Source organism: Triticum dicoccoides, chromosome 2B (genome assembly GCF_002162155.2).
Source record: "Triticum dicoccoides isolate Atlit2015 ecotype Zavitan chromosome 2B, WEW_v2.0, whole genome shotgun sequence".
In the NCBI taxonomy this organism is placed as follows: Eukaryota; Viridiplantae; Streptophyta; class Magnoliopsida; order Poales; family Poaceae; genus Triticum; species Triticum dicoccoides.
In genome coordinates, this window is record NC_041383.1 from 699,786,685 (window position 1) to 699,805,888 (window position 19,204).

Below are 19,204 nucleotides of genomic sequence, written 5' to 3' on the forward strand. Positions count from 1 at the left end.
GTAGGTGATTATGTATTGCTATACAACTCTCGTTTAAGATTTTTTGCAGGAAAACTTCTCTCCAAATGGGAAGGTCCTTACGTTATCGAGGAGGTCTATCGTTCCGGTGCCATAAAAATCAACAACTTCGCAGGCACAAAACCGAAGGTGGTAAACGGTCAAAGGATCAAACACTATATCTCAGGTAACCCTATAAATGTTGAAACTAATATTATTGAAACCGTAACCCCGGAGGAATACATAAGGGACACTTTCGAGAATGTTCTAGACTCCGAAAAGGAATAGGTATGGGGTACGGTAAGTAAACCGACTCCAAAACAATTTTTAATGCAATATTTCTCCGTTTTGGAATATTTAGAAAATAGAAAAATAAGTAGCAGTCCGAGGAGGACACGAGGCCTCCACGAGGGTGGAGGGCGCGCCCTACCCCCTGGGCGCGCCCCCTACCTCGTGAGCACCTCGCGTGCCCTCTGGACTCCGTTTCCTTGCATGATACGTATTTTGGTCACTAAAAATTCATTATATATACTCCCGAAGGTTTTGACTCTCGTATCACGCAAATCTCCCCTGTTCTTGTTTCGAGCTGTTTTTCTGACAGGTCTAGATCATCATGATGACCCCAAGTGCTTCCAAGGACAAGTTCTTCGAGAAGGTTATCAACCCTTACCTCGCGGAGGTGCTGCGACACCCTCAAACCATTGAGATGCGTGATGGGTTGCTGCACATCCGCGATGTTGAGGGACCAAAGGGAACCGGAAGCGTGGAGTTGAGGCTCGAAGCAATGGAGCAACAAGTTTTCAAGTGCCAGGGGATGGTGGAGCGTGGAATCAACGCTACCCACAAGATGCTCGCGGAGTTCACCAACAACTATGAGCCGGATGCCAAGAAGACCGAGGAAGCCATCTATAAGCCACATGAGAAGATCGAGCACCTCCAAGCCCAAATCTATGATCTGCAAAACCAAAACTGTGAGTATGAATATAGATTCAAAAGGATGAGTTTGGCTGCAGATTTGAGGATTTCGGAGACTCGATCATCCTTCTATGATGGTGAACCTATGCCATGGAAGGTGGACGACAAGCTTGCATCATCATCAACACCTCCACCGCCAACAAAGAAGGAGAAATAATCACATGGATATGGGCACTCCCCTTGGCAACTGCCAAGCTTGTGGGAGGTGCCCTGGTATCGTATCACCATCACAACTCCTATCTTTACCGTTTTTCTTAGTTCGATCCTATTAGTAGTATCTTGATTTAGTAGAATAAAGTCATGGCATGATCTAGTTTTGAGTTTTGCTTTATGATCTCTCTTTGTAATCGAGTCCATGAGCTTTATAATAAAGATTAGTGTTGAGTCAAGGGCTTGAGCATTTTGCCATGATCTTGGGTGATTATAAGAAAAAGAATAAAAAGAATCAAAGAGTTCGTATCGACCTTATTGAAAGTAATGACTTAACATAGAAAGAGTATGATGATTAAAATTTGTTGGGAGTTGGCAAATATAGCTTTGGTCATTGTTGCAATTAATAGGAAGTAATAAGGAAAGAGAGGTTTCACATATAGATATATTATCATAGACATCTTTTATGATTGGGAGCAGGGGCGGACCTAGAACAAAAACTTCCCGGGGTCCAGGTGTACGCCATAAATGAAGGATACTAAGCAATAATATACACAAAAGTAACCCACTCAATAGCTTAAAATGACCAATAGTAAAAAAATAATTACCAATATGAAGTGTTCCCTTGAAAGTCTTGTTGATTGTGTAAATTTAAACAATAAAACATAAGATCTCCAAACAATAGGAACAAATATGATCAGGCAGCATGAATTCCCTCGTAATTCGCTGATTATTATGTTATCACAAGTGCACAAGGAGTTACACTATTTGTGTTTGTAGACAGAAACAACAAATAAAGCTTGCTGATCGAACTATATGGTTGTGAAGTTAAGCTTACTTGACATTGAGTCTTAATGCTGCCGCGCGGTCGACAAATAATCCAAGGTTCCAAATAGATGTGAATCACTAAGGAAAATTTATCAAATCACAGAATTCATATCTATGTTGTAATACCCTTGAATTTGAAAACACCAGCCATACAATCTAGGTAAAGAATTAAAGAAAATTGGGATATGTACATATGTTTCAGAGAAATTGGCGACCTCACCGAGAGCCATACTATTTCCTTTGATTATTTAGCGATCTGCAGCCGCCAGCGAACGAGCACAGGGGAGGGCGACTGATGAGTGGCGACTGCTCAGGGGGCGAGGGGCGGCGGCGCGATGGAAGGAGGCGAGCAGGCACCAACCGAACTGGCGCAGGATACGCACGTATGTGAGCGGTAGGATCCAATCGATCGCTATCTTGTTTTCTTTGATCCCTCGAGACGATCGACAACCGGATGGGCCTTCAACTAGATGGGCCGTGCCTGATCTCGCTCCAACCGGTGTCCAGATTTATTTTTTACCGGTGTCCAAGCCTCAAATACGAAGTAGTATACACGTAAGTGCAATTTCTACCCGGTGTCCTGTGACACCGGCTGCGTGAACGTAGGTCCGCCCCTGATTGGGAGCACTCATTAAAATATGACATGCTAAAGAGTTGATGTTGGACAAGGAAGACAACATAATGAGTTATGTTTTCTTATATCTGATATAAAGTATGTTGTCATAATTCCTCTACCGTGTTGAGCTTGCCTTTCCCCCTCATGCTAGCCAAATTCTCAGCACTAAGTAGAAATACTACTTGTGCTTCCAAATACCCTTAAACCAGTTTTGCCATGTGAGTCCACCATATCTACCTATGGATTGAGTAAGATCCTTCAAGTAAGTTGTCATCGGTGCAAGCAATAAAAATTTCTCTCTAAGTATGCATGATTTATTAGTGCGGAGAAAATAAACTTTGTACGAACTTGTTGTGGACGCAATAAAAGAGATGGACTGCATAATAAAGGTTCACATACAAGGGGCAATATAAAGTGACGTTCTTTTGCATTAAGATTTTGTGCATCAACCCTAAACGCGCATGACAACCTATGCTTCCCTCTGCGAATGGCCTATCTTTTATTATTATCCTTTACCTTATGCAAGAGTCACGGTGATCTTCACCCTTCCTTTTTCATTTTATCCTTTGGCAAGCTCAGCATGTTGGAAAGAGCATGATATATATATCTAATTGGATGTGGGGGAGCATGAATTATTATTGTTGACATTACCCTTGAGGTTAAAGGTTGTGGGGCAAAACTATAAGCCCCTATCTTTCTCTGTGTCCAATTAAAACTCCGTAACCACAAGTATCGCGTGAGTGTTAGCAATTATGAAGGACTAAGTGATAGTTGAGTATGTCACTACAACAAAATTGACATACTGTGACAAAATTCCTTGTGACGATGGTGGACAACGTCACCGAAATGCCTAATACGGGACGTTCTCGTTGGTGGCGTCACCAATTACCGCAAATCGGTGACGTTAGACGTCACTGGAATGCCTCGGCCTTTCAGTACACCTGGTTGCCAATTTCTGTGACGGTTTTGTATTTTGCATGACGCACCATATAGAGTCACTGAATACTACAAGTGTGTGACGATCATTTCTTTGTCATGTAGCGTCTAGCAGTGGGACCCGCCATAGCTGGTTCATGGGTTATTGGGAGGTAGGAGCCATGTGTTGGTTTTGGCAGTGGGACCCGCCATCATTTTTCCAAAGCCTATTGAGCGTTGCAATTACTCTGTTCTATCTAATATATGTAGGTTGTGGCCATGAAAATACTTATGACTATTATATTCTTAAAAAGAGAAAACCTTATTTTGTTCTTTTTTAGATGGTTATTTTGTTCATTCTAATATAAATAGGTAGTGGCTTGACAAAGAAAATCAGGCATTAAAGATATAAATTTTAACACTTTTTTTGTTCGGCAGTGTCTATGCTGAAAACTTCAATTGGGCGCTCGTGATCTAATTTTGTTTCGTTCTATCTCAAAAGTTAAAATGGAAATAGGAGAGTTGATGACATCTTACTTTTTTCAATTCTTATCTCTAAACAGACTGGGCAAAGAATTTGAATGGGGCGCTGGTGAGGTCATGTTGTTTCGTTCTATCTATAAAAACTTAAATGAATTACATAATATTAACTGGAAATTAAATTCTGAAAATAAACCATCTCCTAAAAAAACTATTTTCCCTTCACCCACGTACTCTTCTCCATCCTTTTCTCTATTTTTTTCCGCATCCACCCAGTGTCCCCACCCTTCAAAGACTCAGCCAAAAATTATTATTTGGCCCGCGAAGAGGCACCGCTAAAGCCACCGCCCAGCCCGGCATTTTTTCGCCAGATTTGATCGACTCTCCTATATCCCACGACTGCGGCGATCAGGGCTGGCAGATTGGTGGTGGCCGCCCGCCGGCCGAGCTCGGATCCACCACACAACCATCCCCGCGAGCACTCCGCCCTATCCCTTCCTGATTGCAGCGACCGGCGACGGCGGATTGGAGGAGGCCGCCCAACCGGCTGAGCTCAGATCCACTACATCAACCAGCGACAGCGGATTGGAGGAGGCCGCCCCACCCGGCTCTCTTTCCCCACCGATTGCAGTGGACGACGACGTCTGATGGTAATTTTCTCATCCCGCCCTCCTCATCCCGCAAGCTCTAGATGTAAGGGATCACCATGGATGGGATCTGGGGGAGACAAGCACACGCGGTCGTGTACATCTCTCAATACAACGACCATGGGGCAAATCCAGTAGCTCTGTAAGATTTACTCGGTCTTTATTCAGTTGTCGTGAGATTTCCTGTAATTCAACGACCATAAACAGTGGTTCTGCTGCCCCATAAATAGTCCTTCCCTAGGATCGTCAAAACTTAATGTCTGCACTTGTTCTTGATACAATATACTTACCATATGGAGTTCATAGTGTATGTTCTTTATTTCGAATTCTGGATACTAGGTCTGCACTTGTTCTTGTTCAAAACTGAAGAAAGACTGAGTCTGCACCTGTTCGAAACTGAAGAAAGGCTGAGTCTGCACTTGTTCTTGTTTAACTGAATTCTGGATGCTCCATATTTCCAAGTATGTTGTTTATTTCGATCTGTTCTGCAACCCTCAAAAGCATCGTACAGTAATGTCTTTGCCATCTCCAGGACCGTACGTAGAAAATCAGTGGCCCTATGCAAATAAAAATTTAGGCCCCGATGTCAGAGTATAATTTGTTAACCACTGTAGCAGTATAATTTTCATGTAGAATTCAACACCACATGCACAAATTCAAGAAAGAACAACAAACTCGATGTAGTAGTCTACTTATAAACTGGAGTAGCAATAAAATAATAGGGTGCTGAGAGCTCCCACAACCTTTAGAGTAGCATTGTAGTTGTAGATCATTTAAGACTACACGTAAAGCTCCAGTGGATGATTGCTAGAGTACATGACCATAATCTGCTAGAGTAATTTAATTTAGGCCATGCGATTGTTTTCTTTTTTGGAATAGTAGCAATGCATTGAGAGAGAGAGAGAGAGAAGAGGGGGCGCTGGGAGTAATTTTGATGGATCTAGATTGGAGAGAGAAGTAGGAGGTGGCTTGGTCCTTGGGTGTGATATTTCCATCATTTTTTGCTCTAATTGATTCTCTGTTTAATTAAAATCTTAATTACCTACAAGGTTGGGCCCCTCCAGTTTTTCAGGCCCTATTCAACCACTCCGGTTGCACCTGCTAAAATACTGCCCTCACCATCTCAAATTAGACAAGCATCAATTCCAAGTTTGAGTATAAAGGAACACATGAACTACTTGTTAGCAGAGCTGCTTGTTTATAACTGTTTTACACGATCTAGCCTTTTTTGTCTACTAGCAATTAAAGGCAAGTTTCAAGAGATAAGTTAATGTAATCATGTACGTTACAAGTACTCCTCCAAACAAGTTTACGCGGATTTCAGTCGTCTAGTGTTAATAATGTAGGATGGTAGATCTTTCGACAATTCATTAAGTTCATTGTCTGTCATCTTTTCCAGCTTCAGTTACTAAAATCGTGCCACCAGTTCTGGAGAGTGATATGCATAGCAGGGAATCTCTTGCGGAACAGAAAAAGATAAGTACAACAATCAGGACCCGAGTCCCATTGTGTTTTTCAAAGACACCCATACAAACAACAAGACTGGTAGCATGAGCGAGCCGACACTTCTAGCTCATGTAAGATTTCTTTCTCTATTGTTTCTACTTGAAATAGATTCTCATATTGCTAGCATATGAACTTTTCCTTAGCATCAATGTTTCTCTTTATACTATAGAATGCGATGGAAAAGAAAAGGGAAACACAATGAGAAGGTGAGTATCTAGTATTCGATACAATGATTGTGGCTAAAGTTCTAAAGGAAAAAAGCACCCACAGCACATTCCTTTCTAGCATGGGGTATGCATCAAGATCTGCGAGGTCTGGGAGCTCTACTTCAATAGCCCAGATCCGAGTTCTAGGAGAAATAATTGAACAGAAGGATAGAGAGGCAAGAGATGCAAATAACGGGTAATTATTTTATTTCCCTCTCTATTCTTGTTGTTTCTTTTTTTTTTGCTTATGCGTGCAAAGTGCACTCATTGAAGTGAACGAAAGTTTAACTAAGGAGTGCTTCTTTTAACCTGTGTTGTTGACTTGATATCCTTTTGGTGATGCTTCCTGTAATCAAGTTGTTGGTTATGCATATTTTAAAACGTTATAAGTTATTCTTGGGTTTATTGTTTCATTGGCCCATCGGCATGCTTGCCTTGACATTTAATAATGTACTTCTCTATTTTAAATTGGTACCCTTGTACCTAGTTATCTTGTCTGTTTTCATCTCGTTACGATGCAACATTGTTGTGTTTTGTCATCTGTAGGCATCGGGAGGAGTTACCTGCAAGCATTTGAAGAGATACAAAATAAGCAGCAAGAAGTATTGGAAGCTCTAAAGAAGAGACGACAAGAGAAGAATGAAGCCTGGGCAAAGAAGTAAAAGGCGACGAATAATCTGCTTGATTTTCTCTTGAGGGCTCAAGCAACTCTGCAGTCCCAGCCCATCCTTACATTGCAATCATCAGTACAACATATGTGGTCTTTAGTTAATATTAGTTTTCAACTTGCCTATTGTTTGTGTCAAACTTGAGTCCGTTTTTATCATCATTTTTCTTTACAAAATGATTTGGCTAAGACGATTTCATATATAATATGATTTGTCTTTGATATCAATTTATGATCCAATTTTTCTCTTCAACTTTTTTATATAATATTATGTGATGTCATGTGAAATAAATACTTATTTTCATTGTAATTTATATTAGAAAGAAAGTAAATATATTTTGATGGCGTCATCTTCATCCATTATAAAAGTAGTGGCACTACTAGTGGGATAGACGCTCGGGTGTTGATGTGGCATAAAGTTAGTGACGTTACCTCGTCACCAAATATGGTACAATACGGCATATTTTCGCCTAATGTGTGACATTAATTGACCATCATGGAAATAGTAAGTCGATGACGTTCTATATAATGTCACTGAAGGTCCCAATTTCGATGACGTTTTTGCGCGCGCGCCGTCACTAGGAGTAATCTGTGACGGGGATTCCGTGACGTTGCTTGTGACGCCCATAAAATGTGACCGGGGGGTAATTTGTGACGTTATTAGCTATTCGATGACATTTTTTATCTTGTCATAGTAGGCCCGATCCCTTGTAGTGTGTGGACTTGCTTTTAAGCTCTGACATAGACTCTTTTGGATGTTATGATAAATTACAATTGTTTCAATGACTGAGGGTATAATTTGTTGGTGCTCAATAAGGTTTCTGATTCGTACTTTGGCTTTGTGAGAAGATCATCACTTGAACATGAGTAATCATATGACAAAATTTATATATGTTGCTGTTATGAAACAATCATGATGCCTTCATGTCCGTATGTTATTTTTATCGACGCCTCTACCTCTAAACATGAGGACATATTTACTGTTATCGGCTTTTCGCTTGAGGACAAGCGAGGTCTAAGCTTGGGGGAGTTGATACGTCCATTTTACATCATGCTTTTATGTCAATATTTATTGCATTATGGGCTGTTATTTCACGTTATGTCACAATACTTATGGCTATTCTCTCTTATTTTACAAGGTTTACATGAAGAGGGAGAATGCCGGCAGCTAGAATTCTGGGCTGGAAAAGGAGCAAATATTGAAGGACTATTCTGCGCAACTCCAAAAGTCCTGAAACTCCACGGAATACCTTAAAATAAATAAAGAAAAATCGTCACCAAAGATGAAGGCCAGGGGGCCCACACCCTGCTCACGAGGGTGGGGGCGCCCCCCTGGGCGTGCCCCTACCTCGTGGGCCCGCTGGTGGCTCTCCAATGTCCATCTTCTCCCATATGAAGTCTTTCGATGAGAAAAAAATAGAAGAGAACTTTTTGGGACGAGACTCCGCCGCCACGAGGCGGAACCTTGGTGGAACCAATCTAGGGCTCCGGCAGAGCTGTTCTGCCGGGGACACTTCCCTCCGGGAGGGGGAAATCATCACCATCGTCATCACCAACGCTCCTCTCATCGGGAGAGGGCAATCTCCATCAACATCTTCACCAGCACCATCTCATCTCCAAACCCTAGTTCATCTCTTGTATCCAATTCTTGTCTCCAAGTCCGGGATTGGTGCTAGTAGATTGCTAGTAGTGTTGATTACTCCTTGTAGTTGATGCTAGTTGGTTTACTTGGTGGAAGATCATATGTTCAGATCCTTTATGCACATTATTACCCCTCTGATTATGAACATGAATATGCTTTGTGAGTAGTTACGTTTGTTCCTGAGGACAAGGGAGAAGTCTTGCTATTAGTAGTCATGTGAATTTGGTATTCGTTCGATATTTTGATAAGATGTATGTTGTCTAACCTCTAGTGGTGTTATGTGAACGTCGACTACATAACACTTCACCATTATTTGGGCCTGGAGGAAGGCATTGGGAAGTAATAAGTAGATGATGGGTTGCTAGAGTGACAGAATCTTAAACCCTAGTTTATGCGTTGCTTCGTAAGGGGCTGATTTGGATCCATATGTTTCATGCTATGGTTAGGTTTACCTTAATACTTTTGTTGTAGTTGCGGATGCTTGCAATAGAGGTTAATCATAAGTGGGATGCTTGTCCAAGTAAGGGCAGTACCCAAGCACCGGTCCACCCACATATCAAATTATCAAAGTACCGAACGCGAATCATATGAGCGTGATGAAAACTAGCTTGACGATATTCCCATGTGTCCTCGGGAGCGCTTTTCCTATTATAAGAGTTTGTCCAGGCTTGTCCTTTGCTACAAAAAGGATTGGGCCACCTTGCTGCACTTTATTTACTTTTGTTACTTGTTTCTCATTGCCATTTATCTTATCACAAAACTATCTGCTACCACTTACTTCAGTACTTGCAGATAATACCTTGCTGAAAACCGCTTATCATTTCCTTCTGCTCCTCCTTGGGTTCAACACTCTTACTTATCGAAAGGACTACGATAGATCCCCTATACTTGTGGGTCATCAGCCGGCCATGCGGGAAGAAGCTGAAGAAGAGGCATTACATGAGCCCGCTGATGATCTAGGTCGGGCCATTACCGATGCAAAGAGAAACTGCGCAAGTGAAAAGGAGAAGAAGAAGTTGCAGCACATGTTAGAGGATCACAAGAAATTGTTGTACCCAAATTGCGAAGGTGACAAGAAAAAGATGGACACCACACTAGAATTGCTGCAATGGAAGGCAGAGAATGGTGTATCTGACAAGGGATTTGGAAAGTTGCTGGTAATGATAAAGAATATGCTTCTAAAGGATAACGAATTGCCCGAGAGTACGTACGAAGCAAAGAAGGCTGTCTGCCCTCTAGGGTTAGAGGTGCAGAAGATACATGCATGCCCTAATGACTGCATCCTCTACCAAGGTGAGTACGAGGATTTGAATGCGTGCCCGGTATGTGGTGCATTGCGCTATAAGATCAGCCGCGATGACCCTGGTGATGTCGAGGGCGAGCGCCCCAGGAAGAAGATTCTTGCCAAGGTGATGTGGTATGGTCCTATAATACCATGGTTAAAACGTTCGTTTCAAAACAAAGAGCATGCCAAGGCGATGCGATGGCACGGAGGAGACCGTAAGAAAGACGGAAAGTTGAGAGTACCCGTTGACGGGTCGCAGTGGAGAAAAATCGAGAGAAAGTACAGGAAGGAGTTGCAGGTGAACCAAGGAACGTATGGTTTGGTCTAAGCGCAGATGGCATTAATCCTTTTGGGGAGTAGATCAGCAAGCATAGCACGTGGCTTGTGACTCTACGTATGTATAACCTTCCTACTTGGTTGTGCATGAAGCAGAAGTTCATTATGATGCCAGTGCTCATCCAAGGCCCTAAGCAACCCGGCAACGACATTGATGTGTACCTAAGGCCATTAGTTGAAGAACTATTACAGCTATGGAATGGAAAAGGTGTACGTGCGTGGGATGAGCACAAACAGGAAGAATTTGACCTAAAGGCGTTGCTGTTCGTGACCATCAATGATTGGCCAGCTCTCGGTAACCTTTCAGGACAAACAAACAAGGGATACCGCGGATGCACACACTGTTTGGATGATACCGACAGTATATATTTGGATAGTTGTAGGAAGAATGTGTACCTGGGACATCGTCGATTTCTTCTAAGCAGATGCTACGTCTTGAGCTTGCGTTGGTTTTCCTTGAAGAGGAAAGGGTGATGCAGCAATAGTAGCGTAAGTATTTCCCTCAGTTTTTGAGAACCAAGGTATCAATCCAGTAGGAGGCTCCTCAAAAGTCCCACACACCTACACAAACAAACAAAGAACTCGCAACCAACGCAATAAAGGCGTTGTCAATCCCTTCACGGCCACTTGCAAAAGTGAGATCTGATAGAGATAGTATGATAATATAAATATATTTTTGGTATTTTATAATATATATTGGAAAAGTAAAGATGCAAATAAAAGTAGATTGAAAGCTTATATGATAAAAGATAGACCCGGGGGCCATAGGTTTCACTAGTGGCTTCTCTCAAGATAGCATAAGTATTACGGTGGGTGAACAAATTACTGTCGAGCAATTGATAGAAAAGCGAATAATTATGAGATTATCTAGGCATGATCATGTATATAGGCATCACGACCGTGACAAGTAGCCCGACTCCTACCTGCATCTACTACTATTACTCCACACATCGACCGCTATCCAGCATGAATCTAGAGTATTAAGTTCATAAGAATAGAGTAACACATTAAGAAAGATGACATGATGTAGAGGGATAAACTCATGTAATATGATATAAACCCCACCTTTTTATCCTCGATGGCAACAATACAATACGTGCCTTGCAACCCCTATTGTCACTGGGTAAGGACACCGCAAGATTGAACCCAAAGCTAAGCACTTCTCCCATTGCAAGAAAGATCAATCTAGTAGTACAAACCAAACTGATAATTCGAAGAGACTTGCAAAGATAATTCAATCATACATAAAAGAATTCAGAGGAGATTCAAATATTTCTCATAGATAAACTTGATCATAAACCCACAATTCATCGGATCTCGACAAACACACCGCAAAAAAGAGTTACATCGAATAGATCTCCAAAGAGAAGGGGAGAACATGGTATTGAGATCCAAAAAGAGAGAAGAAGCCATCTAGCTAATAACTATGGACCCGAAGGTCTGTGGTAAACTACTCACAACTCATCGGAGGGGCTATGGTGTTGATGTAGAAGCCCTCTGTGGTCGATTCCCCCTCCGGCGGAGCTCCGATGAAGGCTTCAAGATGGGATCTCGTGGATACAGAAGGTTACAGCGGTGGAAATTGTTTTTCGTGGCTTGTTCTGATGTTCTCGGGGTACATGGGTATATATAGGAGGAAGAAGTAGGTTGGTGGCCGCCCGAGGGGCCCATGAGATAGGAGGGCGCGCCCTATAGGGGTGGGCACGCCCTCCACCCTCGTGGCCGCCTCGGCTGCTTCTTTACTTGCGCTCCAAGTTCTTTGGATCACGTTCGTTCCAAAAATCACGCTCCCGAAGGTTTCATTCCGTTTGGACTCCGTTTGATATTCCTTTTCTTCGAAATACTGAAATAGGCAAAAAAACCACCAATACGGGCTGGGCCTCCGGTTAGTACGTTAGTCCCAAAAATGGTATAAATGTGTAAAGTAAAGCCCATAAACATCCAAAACGGGTAATATAATAGCATGGAACAATCAAAAATTATAGATACGTTGGAGACGTATCAGCAGACATCCCGTAAGAAAGAAAGGCAAGCATTTCAAAGGTGAAGCGGATCACCAGACGAAGCCTCACCACCGTACTGCTGCTGATGTACATGATATGGTCATGGATTTGAAGGTAATATTTGGAAAGGGTCCTGGCGGACAACCTGTTCCGAAGGATGCTTATGGACGCGCACCCATGCGGAAGAAGAAATCTATATTTTGGGACCTGCCCTATTGGAAAGACCTAGAGGTCCGCTCTGCAATCGACGTGATGCACATGACGAAGAATCTTTGTGTGACCTTGCTTGGCTTCTTGGGCGTGTATGGGAAGACAAAAGATACACAGGAGGCACGGGAGGACCCACAACGCATGCACGGAAAAGACGGCATACATCAGGGTCATGCCAGCTACGCTCTTACCAAAGAAGAGAAGGAAATCTTCTTTGAATGCCTGCTTAGTATGAAGGTACCGTCTGGCTTCTCGTCGAATATAAAGGGAATAATAAAATGGCAGAGAAAAAGTTCCATAACCTAAAGTCTCATGACTGCTACGTGATTATGACGCAACTGCTTCCGGTTGCATTGAGGGGGCTTCTACCGAAAAACGTTCGATTAGCCATTGTGAAGCTATGTGCATTCCTCAATGCAATCTCTCAGAAGGTAATCGATCAAGAAATCATACCAAGGTTACAGAATGATTTGGTGCAATGTCTTGTCAGTTTTGAGTTGGTGTTCCCACCATCCTTCTTCAACATCATGACGCACGTCCTAGTTCACCTTTGCGAAGAGATTAACGTTTTGGGTCCTGTATTTCTACACAATATGTTCCCCTTTGAGAGGTTCATGGGAGTCTTGAAGAAATATGTTCATAACCGTGCTAGGCCAGAAGGAAGCATCTCGAAGGGCCATGAAAATGAGGAGGTCATTGAGTTTTGTATTGACTTTATTCCTGACCTTAAGCCGATTGGTGTTCCTGAATCGCGGCATAAGGGCAAACTGGATGGAAAAGGCACGCTCGGAGGGGATCAAATAATATGTATGGACGGGCATTCTCTCACTGAAGCACACTACACAGTTCTACAGAATTCCACCTTGGTGGCTCCGTATATGGAGGAACACAAGAATTTTCTGCACTCCAAACACCCGGAGCAGTCTGACGACTGGATTACACGTGAACAAATGAGGACTTTCATCGATTGGTTGCAGACACATGCCATGCATGATGGCGATATTGAAGATGACATGTACTTGCTGTCCCAGTTACCATCTTCGAATATAATGACTTTCAAAGGGTACGAGATAAATGGGAATACATTTTACACGATCACCCAAGATAAGAAGAGCACCAACCAAAACAGTGGTGTCTACTTTGATGCAACAACCAAGACGGGAAAGGAAACATATTATGGTTACATAGAGGACATATGGGAACTTAACTATGGAGGTGGTTTGAAGGTCCCTTTGTTTCGGTGCAAATGGCTCAATATGACACGAGGCGGGGTAAAGGAAGACCCGCAGTACGGAATGACAATAGTGGATCTCAACAATCTTGGGTATGCAGACGAACCATTCGTCCTAGCCAATGATGTGGCATAGGTTTTCTATGTGAAAGACATGTCTACCAGGCCGAGAAAAAGAAAAGATAAGGAAGCGAATGCATCATATGATGAGCCAAAGCTCCACATAGTTCTTTCAGGGAAAAGAAACATCATGGGAGTGGATGACAAGACAGACATGTCAGAAGATTATGAAAAGTTTGATGAATTGCTCCATTCAGAGTGAATATTGATCCGAGCATCCAGTTAAATGATGAAGATTGTCCATGGTTACGGTGCAAAGGGACACACGCGAAGAAAAAGTTTCACACCCAAAGATCCCACTCTGACATGTGATAGGCTTCACCGTCATCACATTCTTCTGTAGTGACTTTCCACACTTATATATCTGGAAAGTGCCGCTTCAAACAAACCAAATGGAATCTTTGTAATAGTTAGGGTACTTATGTGTTTTGGTATTTGAAACGCGAAGAAATTTTATGTGCAAAAACTGGATGCACTTCGTCTACAAATTAGTTCGTCAAATAATTCAAATTTAAACTATTCAAATTTGAAAACTACTGGCACTAACAGAAAGTTTGTAATTTTTTATAACTATAGAAAAAAATATTCAGAAATAAATAAATGAAAATAAATAAAGTAGAAAAGAAAAAAAATTAGATTTTTGTTGAGATAAAAACTAAATAAAAAAAATAAACTATTCAAATTTGAAAACTACTCGCACTAACAGAAAGTTTGTAATTTTTTGCACCTAAAGAAAAAATATTCAGAAATAAATAATTGAAAATAAATAAAGTAGAAAAGAAAAGAACTAAATTTTTGTTGAGACAAAAACTAAATAAGAAAAGCCCACCTACTGGGCCACAGCGGACTGCATAGGACTAGTAACCCAACCTGTAGTTGGGCCAGGATGCAGGCCCGCATGGCCCAGTAGGCCCACAGAGCTAAGATGCAGAGTTAGGCCCAGAAGCCTGCTATAGAGAGGAGTTCGATACAACATGCATATTGTAATTTGAATACTAAATTGCTTTATATTTCTTATGGATTTGTTAAATAAAAGCTATGGCAGACAATACCGGCAGAGAGGGAGAAGAGGCCCTGTTCAAGATCATATGCTCCCCTCGCGCGCCAGATGATCGAAATGAAGAAGATGACGGCTCCCAATATCTAAACAATACCGGGGAGGGCGATGATATGATATTCGATCGCGACGACCGAATTGATGAAGTCATGGACGACGACCTTGATTATGATGGCGAAGAAATTAATGATTATAATGGCGAAGAAAATGTTGATCTTGATAAAACAGAGACCGGCGAGGTATATTTATATAAGCAGGCATCTGGTGATCATCACATGTTTTAAATGATTTGAAGATATATTAACGAATCGATCTTACTTCTTTCAGCCCTCCGGATCGAGCAAATCTTCTACAGGCAGAGTGCGTGGCCCGGGAAAAAAGTTGAAGGAGGGCGTAAAGTACAACATCTATGCCATCAAAACTAATGGCGAACCAATAGCGCCTAAGAACATTGCGAACAAGTTCGTTCGTCAATGCGGAGTTCTTGTGAAGGACAAACTCCCGATCTCCCTTCAAGAATGGAATGAGCCATCAAAGCCCCGTCCAGATCTTACTTTTGTCGGCGACAGAGCAAAAAAAGCGCTTTGGGAAGATCTCATGGAACATTTCACCCTACCAGATCATTTCACAGTTGCGGATGTGGAGAAAGTCAAGGACACTGCTCTTAGAAAGATGGCAATTGCATTCAACAACCACAAGAAAACTGTATGGAATAACTATGTCAAAGCAGGAAAGAAGACTCCAGAATTCAAGGGAACACTAGAGAACCAAAGAGAACACTGGGACGATTTCGTGAAATTCAAGGAATCAGAATTATCTAAGGAATAGTCCAGAAAAAACAAGGTCAATGCCGCAAAAAAGCAGCAATTCCATAGGCTGGGGCCAGGTGGCTACGCGGTGGCAATGCCTTAGTGGATAAGTCTGAACAAGAGATGCTGGCTGCACAGGTCACTCTAGTTACATTGAGCTAGCCCCCAGGTGCAGAACTTGGTTCTATGCGCATGGGGGGGGGGCGTTGGACCCGAAGACAGACGCAGTTTCGAAGAAGGCATGCCTTAAAGGAGCCGATGATAAGTTAGTTGAAGCAATAGAAGAAGCTCGAAAGGGGGTGTTCACGCCCAACAGAGAGAACAACGAGCTTACGCGCCCCTGGGAAATCCTAAACACCCGGGAAGAACACGAGGCAAGGGCATTGTTCCGTGGTATGAGGGCTTTTCTGAGTGGAACACCGACTACAGAAGCCGTGCAAGAAGGAAGATGGAGGAGGAAAAGAAGAAGAAGCTGGAGGACGAGTAGAGGAAGCAGGAAGCAGAATGGCTTCAAGGCCTAGAATCAGCGCACGTGGACTTGGCACTCAAATTGCAGAGGCAGCAGCAGCAGATCGACTCACTTAGCCAGGAAAGGGGGTCTCAGCAGCGGCCGCAGCTAGCGGATGATCCAGCATTGGATAGCACCATCCCATCCATGCCGAGAAGCAGCGTGGGTTCCGCCCCGGGCGACGCACTGCTGGATAGATACCCTATGGATGACATCATGGAGAACACTAACTGTGAGCTACACTTCAAAATAAAGAACATATTCGTGAAGGCGCTGGACGTCATTGCTTATACAAATCCCCCAGGAGCAACCTACCATTGTAGAACGATTCCAGCTGGCTATGCTCGTGTCGTGGTTGATGAGGTGGTGGACCAATATTCGGGGCTACAGCTTGACATTCCTGGAGGTGACGAGGAGCACACACTGGAGAGGCCATACATCGTATCATCCTATGGAGAAAGGATTGCATCATCTTTCGAAGGCCACCGACACCGCGTTAGCTAGAGCTTGAAATTCCAGGAGGTGACGAGGAGCAGATGACTCACCCTCCTCCAACGCGTGCAACCACTCCTCCCGCTTCAACTCAGCCAACACGTGAGGCCACTCCTCCTGCTTCAACTCAGCCAACGCGTGAGGCCACTCCTCCTCCTCCAAGTCCACCAACGCGTGCCACTCCTCCTCCAAGTCCGACACCATGTCAGCCGTCTCCGCTGCCTCAGCAATCGCGGAAGAGAGCCGCCACAGCTATGGTGCGTAGTGCTACAAGTCGAGGGAGTACAAGAGGTACAGGCGGAGGCAAGCGATTTCAATATGGTCCAAAAAGCCTCGCGCCTCTTCCGCATAGGCCTTACGACCTGACCAAGGAGCAAAACGAAGCCATAGTGAAGGCCCAAGTGGACGCCCATTTCGGACCAAAACTGGCACCGCCGCCAAGGGAGAAAGTGCCCGAGGATAAGATTGATCACTTTATTCGTATGGCGCAAGCACCAACTCCCAAGCCTGTTGACTCAGACTATGAGCGCAAAATCAGGAAGGCACATCGAGCACGACAAAAGGGATCGAGCTCGAGCCAAGCAGCTGGCCAAAAATGCAGGAAAACCGTTCCCCAGCTAGGAGAACAGGAGGCGCAATCGATCCCCCCGCTTGTTGTACCAACACATGAGTACCGGCGCCGGTCAACTAGTAATAACCCACGAGCATAGACGGAACGCTGAAATGCTCGGTATCACTGTTGGACAACTCCTCGAGATTGAGCCCATGCCTAAGCTTAAAGAGCAAGACATAAAACGGAAATATGCTCGCGGCCAACCTTTGGTCAAGCCTGAGGAGGTCAAGAACCTCCCAACGAGAATGTATGAACTGCATGATTGGTACATGAAAATTACCAAGAGTAACAATCGAGAGGGCCTCATGGTGAAAGTCAAGGAAGAGTATTACTTCAATAATCTAGCTCTGTCCATTGAGTATTCAGAACTATTTCAGTTATTCAATCAAGACGCACTCGAAAAATCCCTCGTCAGTTGCTATTGTCTGTAAGTGATTTCTTTCTGTAATTCAAGTCTCAAGCTAGCTGTAGTGCTCATTGATCGATCATTACCTGTAATTATCCTCACTATATTCTTTTATGTGGTATTATGCAGGACGAAGATGTATGAAATGAAAAAAGCTGGACGCTATGGCATTGGGTTCATTGACCCAAATACTGTTAATGAAAAAACATGGACATATAAATGGTATCAAGCAGATGTAGAGAAAAACATGCTAGAGTTCTTGAAGCGCCTCAATACCAATGAAGATATACTACTAACTTACAACTACACGTGAGTCATACTGTCTTATACTACAAATTCTGTTTTTACTTACTAGCTAGCTAGATGTTAATAATTAAGTGTATAGGGTTTAGGGTAGTTGATGAGTGTTATGCACATGTCCGCTTAATTAAGACATGCAAACGTGTGTGCATGCAGTTACCATTGGATATTGTTAATCATTAAAGTTGACAAAGGAACAGTTGAAGTACTGGACTCACTACTTAAAGATAAGAAAGAGTACACAATCGTGAAGGGGATAGTCGGCAGGTAATTTCAATCATTATTAACTATATGTCAGCCTCTTTACTTCGTCATTTCCTGATATCAACCATTTAATAACTCGTTTATTCATTTTCTTTGCCGGCGGGCAGGGCTTGGGCAAAGTTCAGGAATGAGGTCCAGGCGAATGGAAAGAAAAGCTGCATTGGTTTCGACCCAAGGTATAATTAATTAAGTAGTACTATCTAGCTACCTACCATGCATCTCTTTAATTCTAGTTTTAATACCATTAATTATCATTTTTGATTAATTATTATCTAATTAAATTCTATTCTCGTAAAGGCCCTGAAGCGGGCGCAGGGGAGTGATGTGTGTGCATACTGCGTTTTCGAGAACATTCGCGAGATGACGCCCGAAAGGATCAAAACTGTTAGACAGCTATGGGTACGCGTGTTTGATAGAAAAATATTCACAATTTTTACGTCATTATTGATATCTAGTCACATAACTAATACACATGCATATTGATCTCCTTCTTAACAGTTCGAATCAGTGCGGGAGAAGCTCCTACCAGTGGAGCGCATACGAGCACTTCAAGAGGAAATAACGGGATTTTTGCTCGACGAGGTCATAGATCCCAAAGGGGAATTCTACCACTCCCAGTTGTCATCGTGCTCTGAAGGCACCAAGGCAAATGCCACTGGCTCTGAAGGCAACATGTAGGAAAAACTATATATATATATATATATATATATATATATAGGGTGGGTCTATTATGATAACACCCCTTAAGACCTTATTCTGCACACCATAAACCTTATTCTGCTAACACCCTTCGCACTGCGGAAACGGAAAACGACCACCCACCCTTAACCGAACTCCATCTACCATGATTCAAAAAAACTGCATCTTCCTCCCACTCCCCATGACCTTCTGCCGCCCCACCCCCACCACCTCCGCCTTCCTCCGCCCCACCACCGACCTAC

General features: G+C 42.9%; 1 long non-coding RNA gene across 1 annotated transcript; it reads left to right on the forward strand.

Moving 5' to 3' along the window:
• The first annotated feature begins 4,325 nt into the window (after positions 1–4,325).
• On the forward strand, positions 4,326–7,171 carry LOC119368378. The gene is made up of 4 exons (XR_005176618.1): positions 4,326–4,611; positions 6,008–6,185; positions 6,284–6,516; positions 6,867–7,171. It is a non-coding gene; the product is annotated as an uncharacterized LOC119368378 (long non-coding RNA).
• Positions 7,172–19,204: the final 12,033 nt, after the last annotated feature.